This window comes from Dendrobates tinctorius, unplaced genomic scaffold (assembly GCF_039654945.1).
Source record: "Dendrobates tinctorius isolate UK_male_01 unplaced genomic scaffold, ASM3965494v1 ptg000028l, whole genome shotgun sequence".
Taxonomy (NCBI): domain Eukaryota; kingdom Metazoa; phylum Chordata; class Amphibia; order Anura; family Dendrobatidae; genus Dendrobates; species Dendrobates tinctorius.
This window is the reverse complement of record NW_027361696.1, coordinates 55778904-55795809: the sequence shown is the minus strand read 5'-3', so window position 1 is coordinate 55795809 and position 16906 is coordinate 55778904. Positions and strand designations below refer to the sequence as shown.

The window sequence follows — 16906 nt, the reverse complement described above, 5'->3', positions numbered from 1 at the left end:
CCAGCCGTATATTTCTCATCCGTATTCTACGCTCCGTGCCAATCGCAGCATGCTGCGATTGTCAGCGTACTACGCCCGTAGTACGCCAATGCAAGTCTATGGGTGCGCAAAAAATACGGATTACACACGGACCACACGTGTGACTTGCGAGAAATACGCACCCGGTGTCTTTTAGCAATGCCGGCAATTCAGTGCGCTATACAGTAAACTCACACTGACAGGTTTAATAAGGAAAGAATAGATATATACATAGAATACATATATATATATATATGTATATACAGTGGGGAAAAAAAGTATTTAGTCAGTCAGCAATAGTGCAAGTTCCACCACTTAAAAAGATGAGAGGCGTCTGTAATTTACATCATAGGTAGACCTCAACTATGGGAGACAAACTGAGAAAAAAAAATACAGAAAATCACATTGTCTGTTTTTTTTTCATTTTATTTGCATATTATGGTGGAAAATAAGTATTTGGTCAGAAACAAAATTTCATCTCAATACTTTGTGATATATCCTTTGTTGGCAATGACAGAGGTGAAACGTTTTCTGTAAGTCTTCACAAGGTTGCCACACACTGTTGTTGGTATGTTGGCCCATTCCTCCATGCAGATCTCATCTAGAGCAGTGATGTTTTTGGCTTTTCGCTTGGCAACACGGACTTTCAACTCCCTCCAAAGGTTTTCTATAGGGTTGAGATCTGGAGACTGGCTAGGCCACTCCAGGACCTTGAAATGCTTCTTACGAAGCCACTCCTTCGTTGCCCTGGCGGTGTGCTTTGGATCATTGTCATGTTGAAAGACCCAGCCACGTTTCATCATCAATGCCCTTGCTGATGGAAGGAGGTTTGCACTCAAAATCTCACGATACATGGCCCCATTCATTCTTTCATGTACCCGGATCAGTCGTCCTGGCCCCTTTGCAGAGAAACAGCCCCAAAGCATGATGTTTCCACCACCATGCTTTACAGTAGGTATGGTGTTTGATGGATGCAACTCAGTATTCTTTTTCCTCCAAACACGACAAGTTGTGTTTCTACCAAACAGTTCCAGTTTGGTTTCATCAGACCATAGGACATTCTCCCAAAACTCCTCTGGATCATCCAAATGCTCTCTAGCAAACTTCAGACGGGCCCGGACATGTACAGGCTTAAGCAGTGGGACACGTCTGGCACTGCAGGATCTGAGTCCATGGTGGCGTAGTGTGTTACTTATGGTAGGCCTTGTTACATTGGTCCCAGCTCTCTGCAGTTCATTCACTAGGTCCCCCCGCGTGGTTCTGGGATTTTTGCTCACCGTTCTTGTGATCATTCTGACCCCACGGGGTGGGATTTTGCGTGAAGCACCAGATCGAGGGAGATTATCAGTGGTCTTGTATGTCTTCCATTTTCTAATTATTGCTCCCACAGTTGATTTCTTCACTCCAAGCTGGTTGGCTATTGCAGATTCAGTCTTCCCAGCCTGGTGCAGGGCTACAATTTTGTTTCTGGTGTCCTTTGACAGCTCTTTGGTCTTCACCATAGTGGAGTTTGGAGTCAGACTGTTTGAGGGTGTGCACAGGTGTCTTTATATACTGATAACAAGTTTAAACAGGTGCCATTACTACAGGTAATGAGTGGAGGAAAGAAGAGACTCTTAAAGAAGAAGTTACAGGTCTGTGAGAGCCAGAAATCTTGATTGCTTGTTTCTGACCAAATACTTATTTTCCACCATAATATGCAAATAAAATGAAAAAAAAACAGACAATGTGATTTTTTGGATTTTTTTTTCTCAGTTTGTCTCCCATAGTTGAGGTCTACCTATGATGTAAATTACAGACGCCTCTCATCTTTTTAAGTGGTGGAACTTGCACTATTGCTGACTGACTAAATACTTTTTTGCCCCACTGTATATATATATGCATTCTATGTGTCTATATCTATTCTTTGGTTTCTGTTTAGAAACCCTGTCATAGGGCTCTGTTATATGTCCATTTTGCAAGCCTGCGAGAAAATCTCGCCATACGGATGCCATACGGATTACATACGGATGCTGACATGCGCAAAATACGCGACCACACCTTGATTACGGATGACATACGGAGCACTGTTTAGGGGCCATTCATCCGTATTACGCATGTAAAATACTGACCGTATTTTGCGTCGGTTAGTGTGACCCCGGCCCAAGGAGGAGAGCAGCACTGCTGGAGGCGGCAGGAGCGGGACTGACTCCTCCTGAGCAGGGCCGGCGTTAGGGGCAGGCAGCTGCCTAGGACCCCCACTCCCCCAGGGGCCCCCAACCAGTGGCACATCGTGCAGCCGCTATGGGGCCCCTGTGATGCAGGGGCCCCCAGCGCCGACTCCACACCCCCCCCCGCATTGAAGGAGGCAATGATGGAGCCTGGAGGAGAGAGCGTCCCTCTCCCATCATTCCTCGCTCTGCCTCTGACACTGCGGGTGTGCGATGACGTCATCGCGCTCTCACTGTGTACCAGGCAGTGCAGGAGAGGAGACAGGAGCCGGGAGCAACGCAGGCACGAGGAGAAGGTGAGGAGTGTGTTGTTTTGTTTTGTTTTTTTAAATCAGTGTGAGCACTGGACTGTGGGGCCACTCTGGGGGGACTATATACCATGCTGAGGGGGGGGCTATATACCATGCTGGGCTGTATTATATCATGCTGGGGGGGCTATATACCATACTGGGCTGTGTTATACCATGCTGGAGGGGCTATACACTATGCTGGGCTGTATTATACCATGCTGGGGGTGGCTATATACCATGCTGGGCTGTATTATACCATGCTGGGGGGCTATATACCATGCTGGACTGTATTTTACCATGCTGGGGGGGCTATACACTATGCTGGGCTGTATTATACCATGCTGGGGGGCTATATACCATGCTGGGCTGTATTATACCATGCTGGGGGGCTATATACCATGCTGAACTGTGCTATACCATGCTGGGGGGGCTATATACCATGCTGGGGGGCTATATATCATGCTGGGGGGATATATACCATGCTAGGGGGGCTATATACCATGCTGGGCTGTATTATACCATGCTGGAGGGGCTATATACAGTGGGGCAAAAAAGTATTTAGTCAGTCAGCAATAGTGCAAGTTCCACCACTTAAAAAGATGAGAGGCGTCTGTAATTTACATCATAGGTAGACCTCAACTATGGGAGACAAAATGAGAAAAAAAAATCCAGAAAATCACATTGTCTGTTTTTTTTTCATTTTATTTGCATATTATGGTGGAAAATAAGTATTTGGTCAGAAACAAGCAATCAAGATTTCTGGCTCTCACAGACCTGTAACTTCTTCTTTAAGAGTCTCCTCTTTCCTCCACTCATTACCTGTAGTAATGGCACCTGTTTAAACTTGTTATCAGTATAAAAAGACACCTGTGCACACCCTCAAACAGTCTGACTCCAAACTCCACAATGGTGAAGACCGAAGAGCTGTCAAAGGACACCAGAAACAAAATTGTAGCCCTGCACCAGGCTGGGAAGACTGAATCTGCAATAGCCAACCAGCTTGGAGTGAAGAAATCAACTGTGGGAGCAATAATTAGAAAATGGAAGACATACAAGACCACTGATAATCTCCCTCGATCTGGTGCTCCACGCAAAATCCCACCCCGTGGGGTCAGAATGATCACAAGAACGGTGAGCAAAAATCCCAGAACCACGCGGGGGGACCTAGTGAATGAACTGCAGAGAGCTGGGACCAATGTAACAAGGCCTACCATAAGTAACACACTACGCCACCATGGACTCAGATCCTGCAGTGCCAGACGTGTCCCACTGCTTAAGCCTGTACATGTCCGGGCCCGTCTGAAGTTTGCTAGAGAGCATTTGGATGATCTAGAGGAGTTTTGGGAGAATGTCCTATGGTCTGATGAAACCAAACTGGAACTGTTTGGTAGAAACACAACTTGTCGTGTTTGGAGGAAAAAGAATACTGAGTTGCATCCATCAAACACCATACCTACTCTAAAGCATGTTGGTGGAAACATCATACTTTGGGGCTGTTTCTCTGCAAAGGGGCCAGGACGACTGATCCGGGTACATGAAAGAATGAATGGGGCCATGTATCGTGAGATTTTGAGTGCAAACCTCCTTCCATCAGCAAGGGCATTGAATATGAAACGTGGCTGGGTCTTTCAACATGACAATGATCCAAAGCACACCGCCAGGGCAACGAAGGAGTTGCTTCGTAAGAAGCATTTCAAGGTCCTGGAGTGGCCTAGCCAGTCTCCAGATCTCAACCCTATAGAAAACCTTTGGAGGAAGTTGAAAGTCCGTGTTGCCAAGCGAAAAGCCAAAAACATCACTGCTCTAGAGGAGATCTTCATGGAGGAATGGGCCAACATACCAACAACAGTGTGTGGCAACCTTGTGAAGACTTACAGAAAATGTTTGACCTCTGTCATTGCCAACAAAGTATATATCACAAAGTATTGAGATGAAATTTTGTTTCTGACCAAATACTTATTTTCCACCATAATATGCAAATAAAATGAAAAAAAAAACAGACAATGTGATTTTCTGGATTTTTTTTCTCAGTTTGTCTCCCATAGTTGAAGTCTACCTATGATGTAAATTACAGACGCCTCTCATCTTTCTAAGTGGTGGAACTTGCACTATTGCTGACTGACTAAATACTTTTTTGCCCCATTGTACCATGCTGGACTATATTATACCATGCTGGGTGGGGCTACATACCATGCTGGGCTGTGTTATACCATGCTGGAGGGGCTATATACCATACTGGGCTGTATTATACCATGCTGGGGGGGCTATATACCATACTGGGCTATATTATACCATGCTGGGGGCTATATACCATGCTGGGCTGTATTATACCATGCTGGGGGAGCTATATACCATGCTGGGCTGTATTATACCATACTGGGGGGCTATATACCATGCTGGGCTGTATTATACCCTGCTGGGGGGCTATATACCATACTAGGCTGTATTATACCATGCTGGGGGGGCTATATACCATGCTGGATTGTATTATACCATGCTGGGTGGCTATATACCATACTGGGCTGTATTATACCATGCTGGGGGGCTATATACCATGCTGGACTGTATTTTACCATGCTGGGGGGCTATGCACCATGCTGGGTTGTATTATACCATGCTGGGGGTGGCTATATACCATGCTGGGCTGTATTATACCATGCTGGGGGGGCTATATACCATGCTGAACTGTGTTATACCATGCTGGGGGGGGCTATATACCATGCTGGGGGGGCTATATACCATGCTGGGCTGTATTATACCATGCTGGGGGGGGCTATATACCATGCTGGGCTGTATTATACCATGCTGGGGGGCTATATACCATGCTAGACTGTATTTTACCATGCTGGGGGGGCAATACACTATGCTGGGCTGTATTATACCATGCTGGGGGTGGCTATATACCATGCTGGGCTGTATTATACCATGCTGGGGGGCTATATAACATGCTGAACTGTGTTATACCATGCTGGGGGGGCTATATACCATGCTGGGGGGCTATATACCATGCTGGGGGGCTATATACCATGCTGGGCTGTATTATACCATGCTGGGGGGGCTATATACCATGCTGAACTGTGTTATACCATGCTGGGGGGGCTATATACCATGCTGGGGGGGCTATATACCATGCTGGCCTGTATTATACCATACTGGGGGGGCTATATACCATGCTGGGCTGTATTATACCATGCTGGGTGGCTATATACCATACTGGGCTGTATTATACCATGCTGGGGGGCTATATACCATGCTGGACTGTATTTTACCATGCTGGGGGGCTATACACTATGCTGGGCTGTATTATACCATGCTGGGGGTGGCTATATACCATGCTGGGCTGTATTATACCATGCTGGGGGGCTATATACCATGCTGAACTGTGTTATACCATGCTGGGGGGGCTATATACCATGCTGGGGGGCTATATACCATGCTGGGGGGCTATATACCATGCTGGGGGGGCTATATACCATGCTGGGCTGTATTATACCATGCTATGGGGGCTATATACCATGCTGGGATGTATTATACCATGCTGGAGGGGCTATATACCATGCTGGACTATATTATACCATGCTGGGTGGGGCTACATACCATGCTGGGCTGTATTATACCATGCTGGGGGGGGCTATATACCATGCTGGGCTGTATTATACCATACTGGGAGGCTTTATACCATGCTGGGCTGTATTATGCCATGCTGGGGGGCTATATACCATGCTGGGCTGTATTATACCATGCTGGGGGGGCTATTAACCATGCTGGGCTGTATTATACCATGCTGGGGGGGGCTGTATACCATGCTGGGCTGTATTATACCATGCTGGGGGGACTATATACATGCTGGGCTGTATTACACCATGCTGGGGGGGGGCTATATACCATGCTGAGCTGTATTATACCATGCTGGCGGGGGCTATATACCATGCTGGGGAGGCTCTATACCATGCTGGGGGGGCTATATACCATGCTGGGCTGTATTATACCATGCTGGGGGGGGCTATATACCATACTGGGCTGTATTATACCATGCTGGGGGCTATATACCATGCTGGGCTGTATTATACCATGCTGGGCTGTATTATACCATGCTGGGGGGCTATGTACCATGCTGGACTGTATTATACCATGCTGGGGGGGGCTATATACCATGCTGGGCTGTAGTATACCATGCTGGGGGGGCTATATGCCATGCTGGGCTGTATTATGCCATGCTGGGGAGGCTATATACCATGCTGGGGGGCTATATACCATGCAGGGCTGTATTATATCATGCTGGGGGGGCTATATACCATACTGGGCTGTATTATACCATGATGGGGGCTATATACCATGCTGGGGGGCTATATACCATGCAGGGCTGTATTATATCATGCTGGGGGGGCTATATACCATACTGGGCTGTATTATACCATGATGGGGGGACTATATACCATGCTGGGGGGGATATATACCATGCTGGGCTGTATTAAACCATGCTGGGCTGTATTATACCATTCTGGGGGGGGTTATATACCATGCTGGGCTGTATTATACCATGCGGGGGGCTATATACCAGGCTGGGCTGTATTATACCATTCTGGGGGGGCTATATACCATGCTGGGCTGTATTATACCATGTTGGGGGGGGCTATATACCATGCTGGGCTGTATTATACCATGCTGGGGGGCTATATACCATGCTGGGGGGCTATATACCATGCTGGGCTGTATAATACCATGCTGGGGGGGCTATATACCATGCTGGGCTGTATTATATCATGCTGGAGGGGCTATATACCATGTTGGGCTGTATTATACCATTCCGTGTGGGGCTATATACCATGCTGGACTGTATTACACCATTCTGGGGGGGCTATATACCATGCTGGGCTGTATTATACCATGCTGGGTGGCTATATACCATACAGGACTGTATTTTACCATGCTGGGGGGGGATATACACCATGCTGGGCTGTATTATACCATGCTGCGGGTGGCTATATACCATGCTGGGCTGTATTATACCATGCTGGGGGGGATATATACCATGCTGGGCTGTGTTATACCATGCTGGAGGGGCTATATACCATGCTGGGGGGACTATATACCATGCTGGGGGGGCTATATACCATGCTGGGCTGTATTAAACCATGCTGGGCTGTATTATACCATTCTGGGGGGGTTATATACCATTCTGGGCTGTATTATACCATGCTGGGGGGGCTATAAACCATGCTGGGCTGTATTATACCATGTTGGGGGGGCTATATACCATGCTGGGCTGTATTATACCATGCTGGGGGGCTATATACCATGCTGAGCTGTGTTATACCATGCTGGGGGGCTATATACCATGCTGGGGGGGCTACATACCATGCTGGGCTGTATTATACCATGCTGTGGGGGCTATATACCATGCTGGGCTGTATTATACCATGCTGGGGGGGCTATATACCATACTGGGCTGTATTATACCATGCTGGGGGGCTATATACCATGCTGGGGGGCTATATACCATGCTGGGCTGTATTATATCATACTGTGGGGGCTATATACCATACTGGGCTGTATTATACCATGCTGGGGGGACTATATACCATGCTGGGCTGTATTATATCATGCTCGGGGGGCTATATACCATACTGGGCTGTATTATACCATGCTGGGGGGCTATATACCATGCTGGGCTGTATTATATCATGCTGGGGGGCTATATGTACCATACTGGGCTGTATTATACCATGCTGGAGGGGCTATATACCATGTTGGGCTGTATTATACCATGCTGGAGGGGGCTATATACCATGCTGGGCTGTAGTATACCATGCTGGGGGAGGCTATATGCCATGCTGGGCTGTATTATGCCATGCTGGGGAGGCTATATACCATGCTGGGCTGTATTATACCATGCTGGCCTGTATTATACAATGCTGGGCCGGCTATATACCATACTGGAGTGAGCTATATACCATGCTGGGGAGGCTATATACCATGCTGGGCAGTTTTAAACCATGCTGGGCTGTATTATACCATTCTGGGGGGGGTTATATACCATGCTGGGCTGTATTATACCATGCGGGGGGCTATATACCAGGCTGGGCTGTATTATACCATTCTGGGGGGGGCTATATACCATGCTGGGCTGTATTATACCATGTTGGGGGGGGCTATATACCATGCTGGGCTGTATTATACCATGCTGGGGGGCTATATACCATGCTGGGGGGCTATATACCATGCTGGGCTGTATAATACCATGCTGGGGGGGCTATATACCATGCTGGGCTGTATTATATCATGCTGGAGGGGCTATATACCATGTTGGGCTGTATTATACCATTCCGTGTGGGGCTATATACCATGCTGGACTGTATTACACCATTCTGGGGGGGCTATATACCATGCTGGGCTGTATTATACCATGCTGGGTGGCTATATACCATACTGGACTGTATTTTACCATGCTGGGGGGGCTATACACCATGCTGGGCTGTATTATACCATGCTGCGGGTGGCTATATACCATGCTGGGCTGTATTATACCATGCTGGGGGGGATATATACCATGCTGGGCTGTGTTATACCATGCTGGAGGGGCTATATACCATGCTGGGGGGACTATATACCATGCTGGGGGGGCTATATACCATGCTGGGCTGTATTAAACCATGCTGGGCTGTATTATACCATTCTGGGGGGGTTATATACCATTCTGGGCTGTATTATACCATGCTGGGGGGGCTATAAACCATGCTGGGCTGTATTATACCATGTTGGGGGGGCTATATACCATGCTGGGCTGTATTATACCATGCTGGGGGGCTATATACCATGCTGAGCTGTGTTATACCATGCTGGGGGGCTATATACCGTGCTGGGGGGGCTACATACCATGCTGGGCTGTATTATACCATGCTGTGGGGGCTATATACCATGCTGGGCTGTATTATACCATGCTGGGGGGGGCTATATACCATACTGGGCTGTATTATACCATGCTGGGGGGCTATATACCATGCTGGGGGGCTATATACCATGCTGGGCTGTATTATATCATACTGTGGGGGCTATATACCATACTGGGCTGTATTATACCATGCTGGGGGGACTATATACCATGCTGGGCTGTATTATATCATGCTCGGGGGGCTATATACCATACTGGGCTGTATTATACCATGCTGGGGGGCTATATACCATGCTGGACTGTATTATATCATGCTGGGGGGCTATATGTACCATACTGGGCTGTATTATACCATGCTGGAGGGGCTATATACCATGTTGGGCTGTATTATACCATGCTGGGGGGGGCTATATACCATGCTGGGCTGTAGTATACCATGCTGGGGGAGGCTATATGCCATGCTGGGCTGTATTATGCCATGCTGGGGAGGCTATATACCATGCTGGGCTGTATTATACCATGCTGGCCTGTATTATACAATGCTGGGCCGGCTATATACCATACTGGAGTGAGCTATATACCATGCTGGGGAGGCTATATACCATGCTGGGCTGTATTAAACCATGGTGGGATGTATTATACCATTCTGGGGGGGTTATATACCATGCTGGGCTGTATTATACCATGCGGGGGGCTATATACCATGCTGGGCTGTATTATACCATGCTGGGGGGGCTATATACCATGCTGGGCTGTATTATACCTTGCTTGGGGGGGGCTATATACCATGCTGGGCTGTATTATACCATGCTGGGGGGCTATATACCATGCTGAGCTGTGTTATACCATGCTGGGGGGATATATACCATGCTGGGGGGGCTATATACCATGTTGGGCTATATTATACCATGCTGGGGGGGCTATATACCAAGCCTAATACTTGGTTGCACAACCTTTAGCCAAAATAACTGCGACCAACCGCTTCCGGTAACCATCAATGAGTTTCTTACAATGCTCTGCTGGAATTTTAGACCATTCTTCTTTGGCAAACTACTCCAGGTCCCTGATATTTGAAGGGTGCCTTCTCCAAACTGCCATTTTTAGATCTCTCCACAGGTGTTCTATGGGATTCAGGTCTGGACTCATTGCTGGCCACCTTAGAAGTCTCCAGTGCTTTCTCTCAAACCATTTTCTAGTGCTTTTTGAAGTGTGTTTTGGGTTATTGTCCTGCTGGAAGACCCATGACCTCTGAGGTAGACCCAGCTTTCTCACACTGGGCCCTAAATTATGCTGCAAAATTTGTTGGTAGTCTTCTGACTTCATAATGCCATGCACACGGTCAAGCAGTCCAGTGCCAGAGGCAGCAAAGCAACCCCAAAACATCAGGGAACCTCCGCCATGTTTGACTGTAGGGACCATGTACTTTTCTTTGAATGCCTCTTTTTTCTCCTGTAAACTCTATGTTGATGCTTTTGCCCTAAAAGCTCTACTTTTGTCTCATCTGACCAAAGAACATTCTTCCAAAATGTTTTAGGCTTTTTCAGGTAAGTTTTGGCAAACTCCAGCCTGGCTTTTTTATGTCTCGGGGTAAGAAGTGGAGTCTTCCTGGGTCTCCTACCATACAGTCCCTTTTCATTCAGATGCCGACCGATAGTACGGGTTGACACCATTGTACCCTCGGACTGCAGGGCAGCTTGAACTTGTTTGGATGTTAGTGGAGGTTCTTTATCCAACATCCGCACAATCTTGCGTTGAAATCTCTTGTCAATTTTTCTTTTCCGGCCACATCTAGGGAGGTTAGCCACAGTGCCATGGGCTTTACACTTCTTGATGACACTGCGCACGGTAGACACAGGAACATTCAGGTCTTTGGAGATGGACTTGCAGCCTTGAGATTGCTCATGCTTCCTCACAATTTGGTTTATCAAGTCCTCAGACAGTTCTTTGGCCTTCTTTCTTTTCTCCATGCTCAATGTGGTACACACAAGGACACAGGACAGAGGTTGAGTCAACTTTAATCCATGTCAACTGGCTGCAAGTGTGATTTAGTTATTGCCAACACCTGTTAGGTGCCACAGGTAAGTTATAGGTGCTGTTAATTACACAAATTAGAGAAGCATCACATGATTTTTCGAACAGTGCCAATACTTTTGTCCACCCTCTTTGTTATGTTTGGTGTGGAATTATATCCAATTTGGCTTTAGGACAATTCTTTTTGTGTTTTTTCATTTAAGACAAATTAAATGAAGATAATAATACAAAAAATAATACAAAAAAAATTTGTGTTTGCAATCATTTTCAGGAAGAAACTGAGTATTATCTGACAGAATTGCAGGGGTGTCAATACTTTTGGCCATGACTGTACCATGCTGGACTGTATTTTACCATGCTGGGGGGGCTATACACCATGCTGGGCTGTATTATACCATGCTGGGGGTGGCTATATACCATGCTGGGCTGTATTCTACCATGCTGGGGGGGCTATATACCATGCTGAACTGTTATACCATGCTGGGGGGGCTATATAACATGCTGGGCTGTATGATACCATGCTGGGCTGTATTATACCCTGCTGGGGGGCTATATACCATACTAGGCTGTATTATACCATGCTGGGGGGGCTATATACCATACTGGGCTGTATTATACCATGCTGGGGGGGCTATATACCATGCTGGGCTGTATTATACCATGATGGGTGGATATATACCATACTGGGCTGTATTATACCATGCTGGGGGGCTATATACCATGCTGGACAGTATTTTACCATGCTGGGGGGGCTATACACTATGCTGGGCTGTATTATACCATGCTGGGGGTGGCTATATACCATGCTGGGCTGTATTATATCATGCTGGGGGGGCTATATACCATGCTGAACTGTGTTATACCATGCTGGGGGGGCTATATACCATGCTGGGGGGGCTATATACCATGCTGGGGCGCTATATACCATGCTGGGCTGTATTATACCATGCTGGGGGGGCTACATACCATGCTGGGCTGTATTATACCATGCTGGGGGGGCTACATACCATGCTGGGCTGTATTATACCATGCTGGAGGGGCTATATACCATGCTGGACTATATTATACCATGCTGGGTGGGGCTACATACGATGCTGGGCTGTATTATACCATGCTGGGGGGGCTATATACCATGCTGGGCTGTATTATACCATGCTGGGGGGCTATATACCATGCTGGGCTGTATTATGCCATGCTGGGGGGCTATATACCATGCTTGGCTGTATTATACCATGCTGGGGGGGCTATATACCATGCTGGGCTGTATTATACCATGCTGGGGGGCTATATACCATGCTGGGCTGTATTATACCATGTGGGGGGGCTATATACCATGCTGGGCTGTATTATACCATGCTGGGGGGCTATATACCATGCTGGGCTGTATTATGCCATGCTGGGGGGCTATATACCATGCTGGGCTGTATTATACCATGCTGGGGGGACTATATACCATGCTGGGCTGTATTATACCATGCTGGGGGGGCTATATACCATGCTGAGCTGTATTATACCTTGCTGGGGGGGGCTATATACTATGCTGGGGAGGCTCTATACCATGCTGGGGGGGCTATATACCATGCTGGGCTGTATTATACCATGCTGCGGGGGCTATATACAATACTGGGCTGTATTATACCATGCTGGGGGCTATATACCATGCTGGGCTGTATTATACTATGCTGGGCTGTATTATACCATGCTGGGGGGGCTATATACCATGCTGGACTGTATTATACCATGCTGGGGGGGCTATATACCATGCTGGGCTGTAGTATACCATGCTTGGGGGGGCTATATGCCATGCTGGGCTGTATTATGCCATGCTGGGGAGGCTATATACCATGCTGGGCTGTATTATACCATGCTGGCCTGTATTATACAATGCTGGGTCGGCTATATACCATACTGGGGGGAGCTATATACCATGCTGGGGGGCTATATACCATGCTGGGCTGTATTATACCATGCTGGGGGGTTATATACCATGCTGGGCTGTATTATACCATGCGGGGGGCTATATACCATGCTGGGCTGTATTATACCATGCTGGGGGGGCTATATACCATGCTGGGCTGTATTATACCATGCTGGGGGGGCTATATACCATGCTGGGCTGTATTATACCATGCTGGGGGGCTATATACCATGCTGAGCTGTGTTATACCATGCTGGGGGGCTATATACCATGCTGGGGGGCTATATACCATGCTGGGCTGTATTATACCATGCTGGGGGGGCTATATACCATGCTGGGCTGTATTATACCATGCTGGGGGGGCTATATACCATGCTGGGCTGTATTATACCATGCTGGAGGGGCTATATACCATGTTGGGCTGTATTATACCATTCTGGGTGGGGCTATATACCATGCTGGGCTGTATGACACCATTCTGGGGGGGCTATATACCATGCTGGGCTGTATTATACCATGCTGGGTGGCTATATACCATACTGGGCTGTATTATACCATGCTGGGGGGCTATATACCATGCTGGACTGTATTTTACCATGCTGGGGGGGCTATACACCATGCTGGGCTGTATTATACCATGCTGGGGGTGGCTATATACCATGCTGGGCTGTATTATACCATGCTGGGGGGGATATATACCATGCTGGGCTGTGTTATACCATGCTGGAGGGGCTATATACCATGCTGGGGGGCTATATACCATGCTGGGCTGTATTATACCATGCTGGGGGGGCTATATACCATACTGGGCTGTATTATACCATGCTGGGGGGGCTATATACCATACTGGGCTGTATTATACCATGCTGGGGGGCTATATACCATGCTGGGGGGGCTATATACCATGCTGGGCTGTATTATATCATGTTGGGGGGGCTATATACCATACTGGGCTGTATTATACCATGCTGGGGGGGCTTGTGATGGTGTGATATGTTATGTGGATATCATTTTTTGTATATTCCTATTTTTCTATTTGTTATTTTCATAGTGTTTTTCTTGTTACATTGTAAGTCTACAGCCTCAGTGTATCTGTCTCTTGATGACCCCCTGTAGTGCATTAATCCCTAAGACCCTTTGTTCTCCTCTGGGAGGCCTGGAAACTGCCCCAGCTTTGTTTGACTTTCCCTGGACAAGGAAGGGGGTCGGGGGAGAACAGCAGCTGGGCAAGTCAGTTCCGGTCTGGACAGCATCGTGTACAGACAGCATTTCAGAGAGAAGGACCCATTTTTATCCTCTGGTGCTGGAGTTGTGGAATCTCATTTCCCTGTACATTTTATCCTGTTACTGGACTGCATTCTTATTCTGGACTATCTTATCCTTTGTGTGGTGGACTGAATATGGACCTTTTCGTATTTTTGCCTGAATAAAGGTCTTGGAATTGTTCACTCTTCGCTTGCTCTGTTGATTGTGTGATACCAGAGAAGGACCCAGTGACAACTGGTGGCAGCAGTGGGATCAACAGAGCGTAACCCAATGGTGAACCACCCACAGAGTGAGTACAGAAATTGGACTGTATGCAGTTTACAGGAGAGAGCCAGAGACCTGGGCCTGAACTACCAGGGACTGACTAAAGAAGCCTTAATCGATCTACTGGTGAGCGCTAGCCCGGCCACCTCCTCCCAGATGTCTGAAGGACGAGCACTGGAGACAGGGATCCCCTTCCAGAAAAGCCAGTGGTTGGTGTGGTATGAAGAAGAGATGGCGGTTTTGGGCCCCGGTGTCTCTCAGGAGTACAAGGAGGAGGCTGCCCGCCGGGCACAGCGGAGACAGGAAGCAATGGAGTTTGAAAATTGGAGTAACGCAATGTGGAGTCTAACCCCAACAATCCGGGAGCCTGTACGGATCACCCGGACAGAGTTTAAGCCATTTGATGAGGCTTCTGGAGATGTGGAGGGGTTCTTCAAAGACTTTGAGCAGCAGTGTTCTGTGATGGAGGTGCCCCACTCTAGCTGGATGCGTTTGTTAGTGGGGCTCCTGAACGGAAGCATGGCAGAGGCTTACCGAACCATTGATGCACTGCAGAATCGGGATTATAACTTTGTAAAGCGGACTATCCTGGATTACCTTGCTATCACCCCAGACTCATATAGGGCCAAGTTCCGATACCTCCCATGCACCACGGGGGGATCGTTTAGGATGTATGCACATAAGATGTCCGAGGCATGTCGGAGATGGCTGGAAGCAGAAAACACCTTTACTGTGGAAGATGTTATACAGGCGTTCCTTATAGAACAATTTCTTGCCAAGTGCCCTGCAGAGGTACAGGAATGGGTCCGGGAGCGCACGCCGTGTACCGTGGATAGAGCTGCAGCCCTGGCCGATGAAGCCCTTACTATCCGGCCGCAATGGAGGAGGCTTCTGGACAATAAACCACGGCCTGCTCCCGCACCCCGTCCCCCTCCAATTATATCTGCCCTTCCACCTAGTCGCAAGCCGATGACAATCACGCCTCACAATCCTAGGCCCCAACAGTTCCGACCACGACCTGGGGGTATCACAGAGAGGAGGTGTTATGAGTGTGGGCAACCTGGACATTTGCAGTCTGGCTGTCCCTCCAGGATTCGGAGGGAGCCCCACGCAGCCCCACCTCGTCCAGTGCATCTTGTACACTCCACCACACCTGAGGAAGAGCTACCACCACCCCCACCAGAGTGGACCATCGACCACGGCACCATAGATACCCCTCCTGGAGTGTACGGACTCTGGACTCTGTCCTTTAGCTACTCAGAGCAACGGCAACGCCACCTGCAGGATGTCTTTATTGATGGATACAAAGTGTCAGGATTTAGAGACACGGGGGCATTCTTGACTATCGCTGACCCCTGTGTGGTTCGACCTGAGGCAATTTACCAGGGTCCCGGAATTCCCATTGTCCTGGCGGGGGGTGCCCGCAAATATATACAGCGAGCTTCTGTGCATTTGGATTATGGTTGTGGAGAAAAACTGTGTTGGATTGGAGTTATGGGAGGACTTCCTGCAGATATCCTCCTTGGGAACGACATTGGGGAGTTGCAGTGCCAATTTGTGGGAGCTGTCACCCGACTACAGGCCCTTCAAGCACTACGTCATCCGGACCCCACCGGGGAGCAACCACCACGAACCGCATCAGAGTCGGTGAGCAATACTTTCGCTGCTACTACATTGGGAGAGTCTTGGGACAGAGAGGAGTTTAGGAGAGAAATAGAGGGTGACACTACCTTAGCAGCCCTTAGGCGAAAGGCAGAAACTGGGCACATGGGAGATAATGGGGATGGCTTCACTCGAGAAAACGGACTGTATTATCGTGTAACAAAGGGCAGTGACCAGGGCAACCCTGACGCAACGACCAGGCAACTCATTGTCCCTCAGAAGTACAGGGCACAGCTACTTCAACTGGCCCATGACATCCCCTTGGCTGGGCATCAAGGGAGAAAAAGGACTGAAAAGAGACTCACCCAAAGTTTTTACTGGCCGGGCATCTCGCAGTCGGTAGCCCATTATTGCC

The 16906-nt window shown here is 48.2% G+C and overlaps 1 protein-coding gene and 1 long non-coding RNA gene across 4 annotated transcripts in view; one reads left to right on the top strand and one right to left on the bottom strand.

Annotated features, from left to right (window-relative positions):
- The window catches only part of LOC141085416 (uncharacterized), a 213887-nt gene that overhangs the window by 123478 nt on the left and 73503 nt on the right, over nucleotides 1–16906 (bottom strand). The gene's annotated exons all lie outside the window — the stretch shown is intronic.
- LOC141085413 (cell adhesion molecule CEACAM1-like) overlaps nucleotides 1–16906 on the top strand; it is a 122000-nt gene that overhangs the window by 61658 nt on the left and 43436 nt on the right. The window lies entirely within an intron of this gene.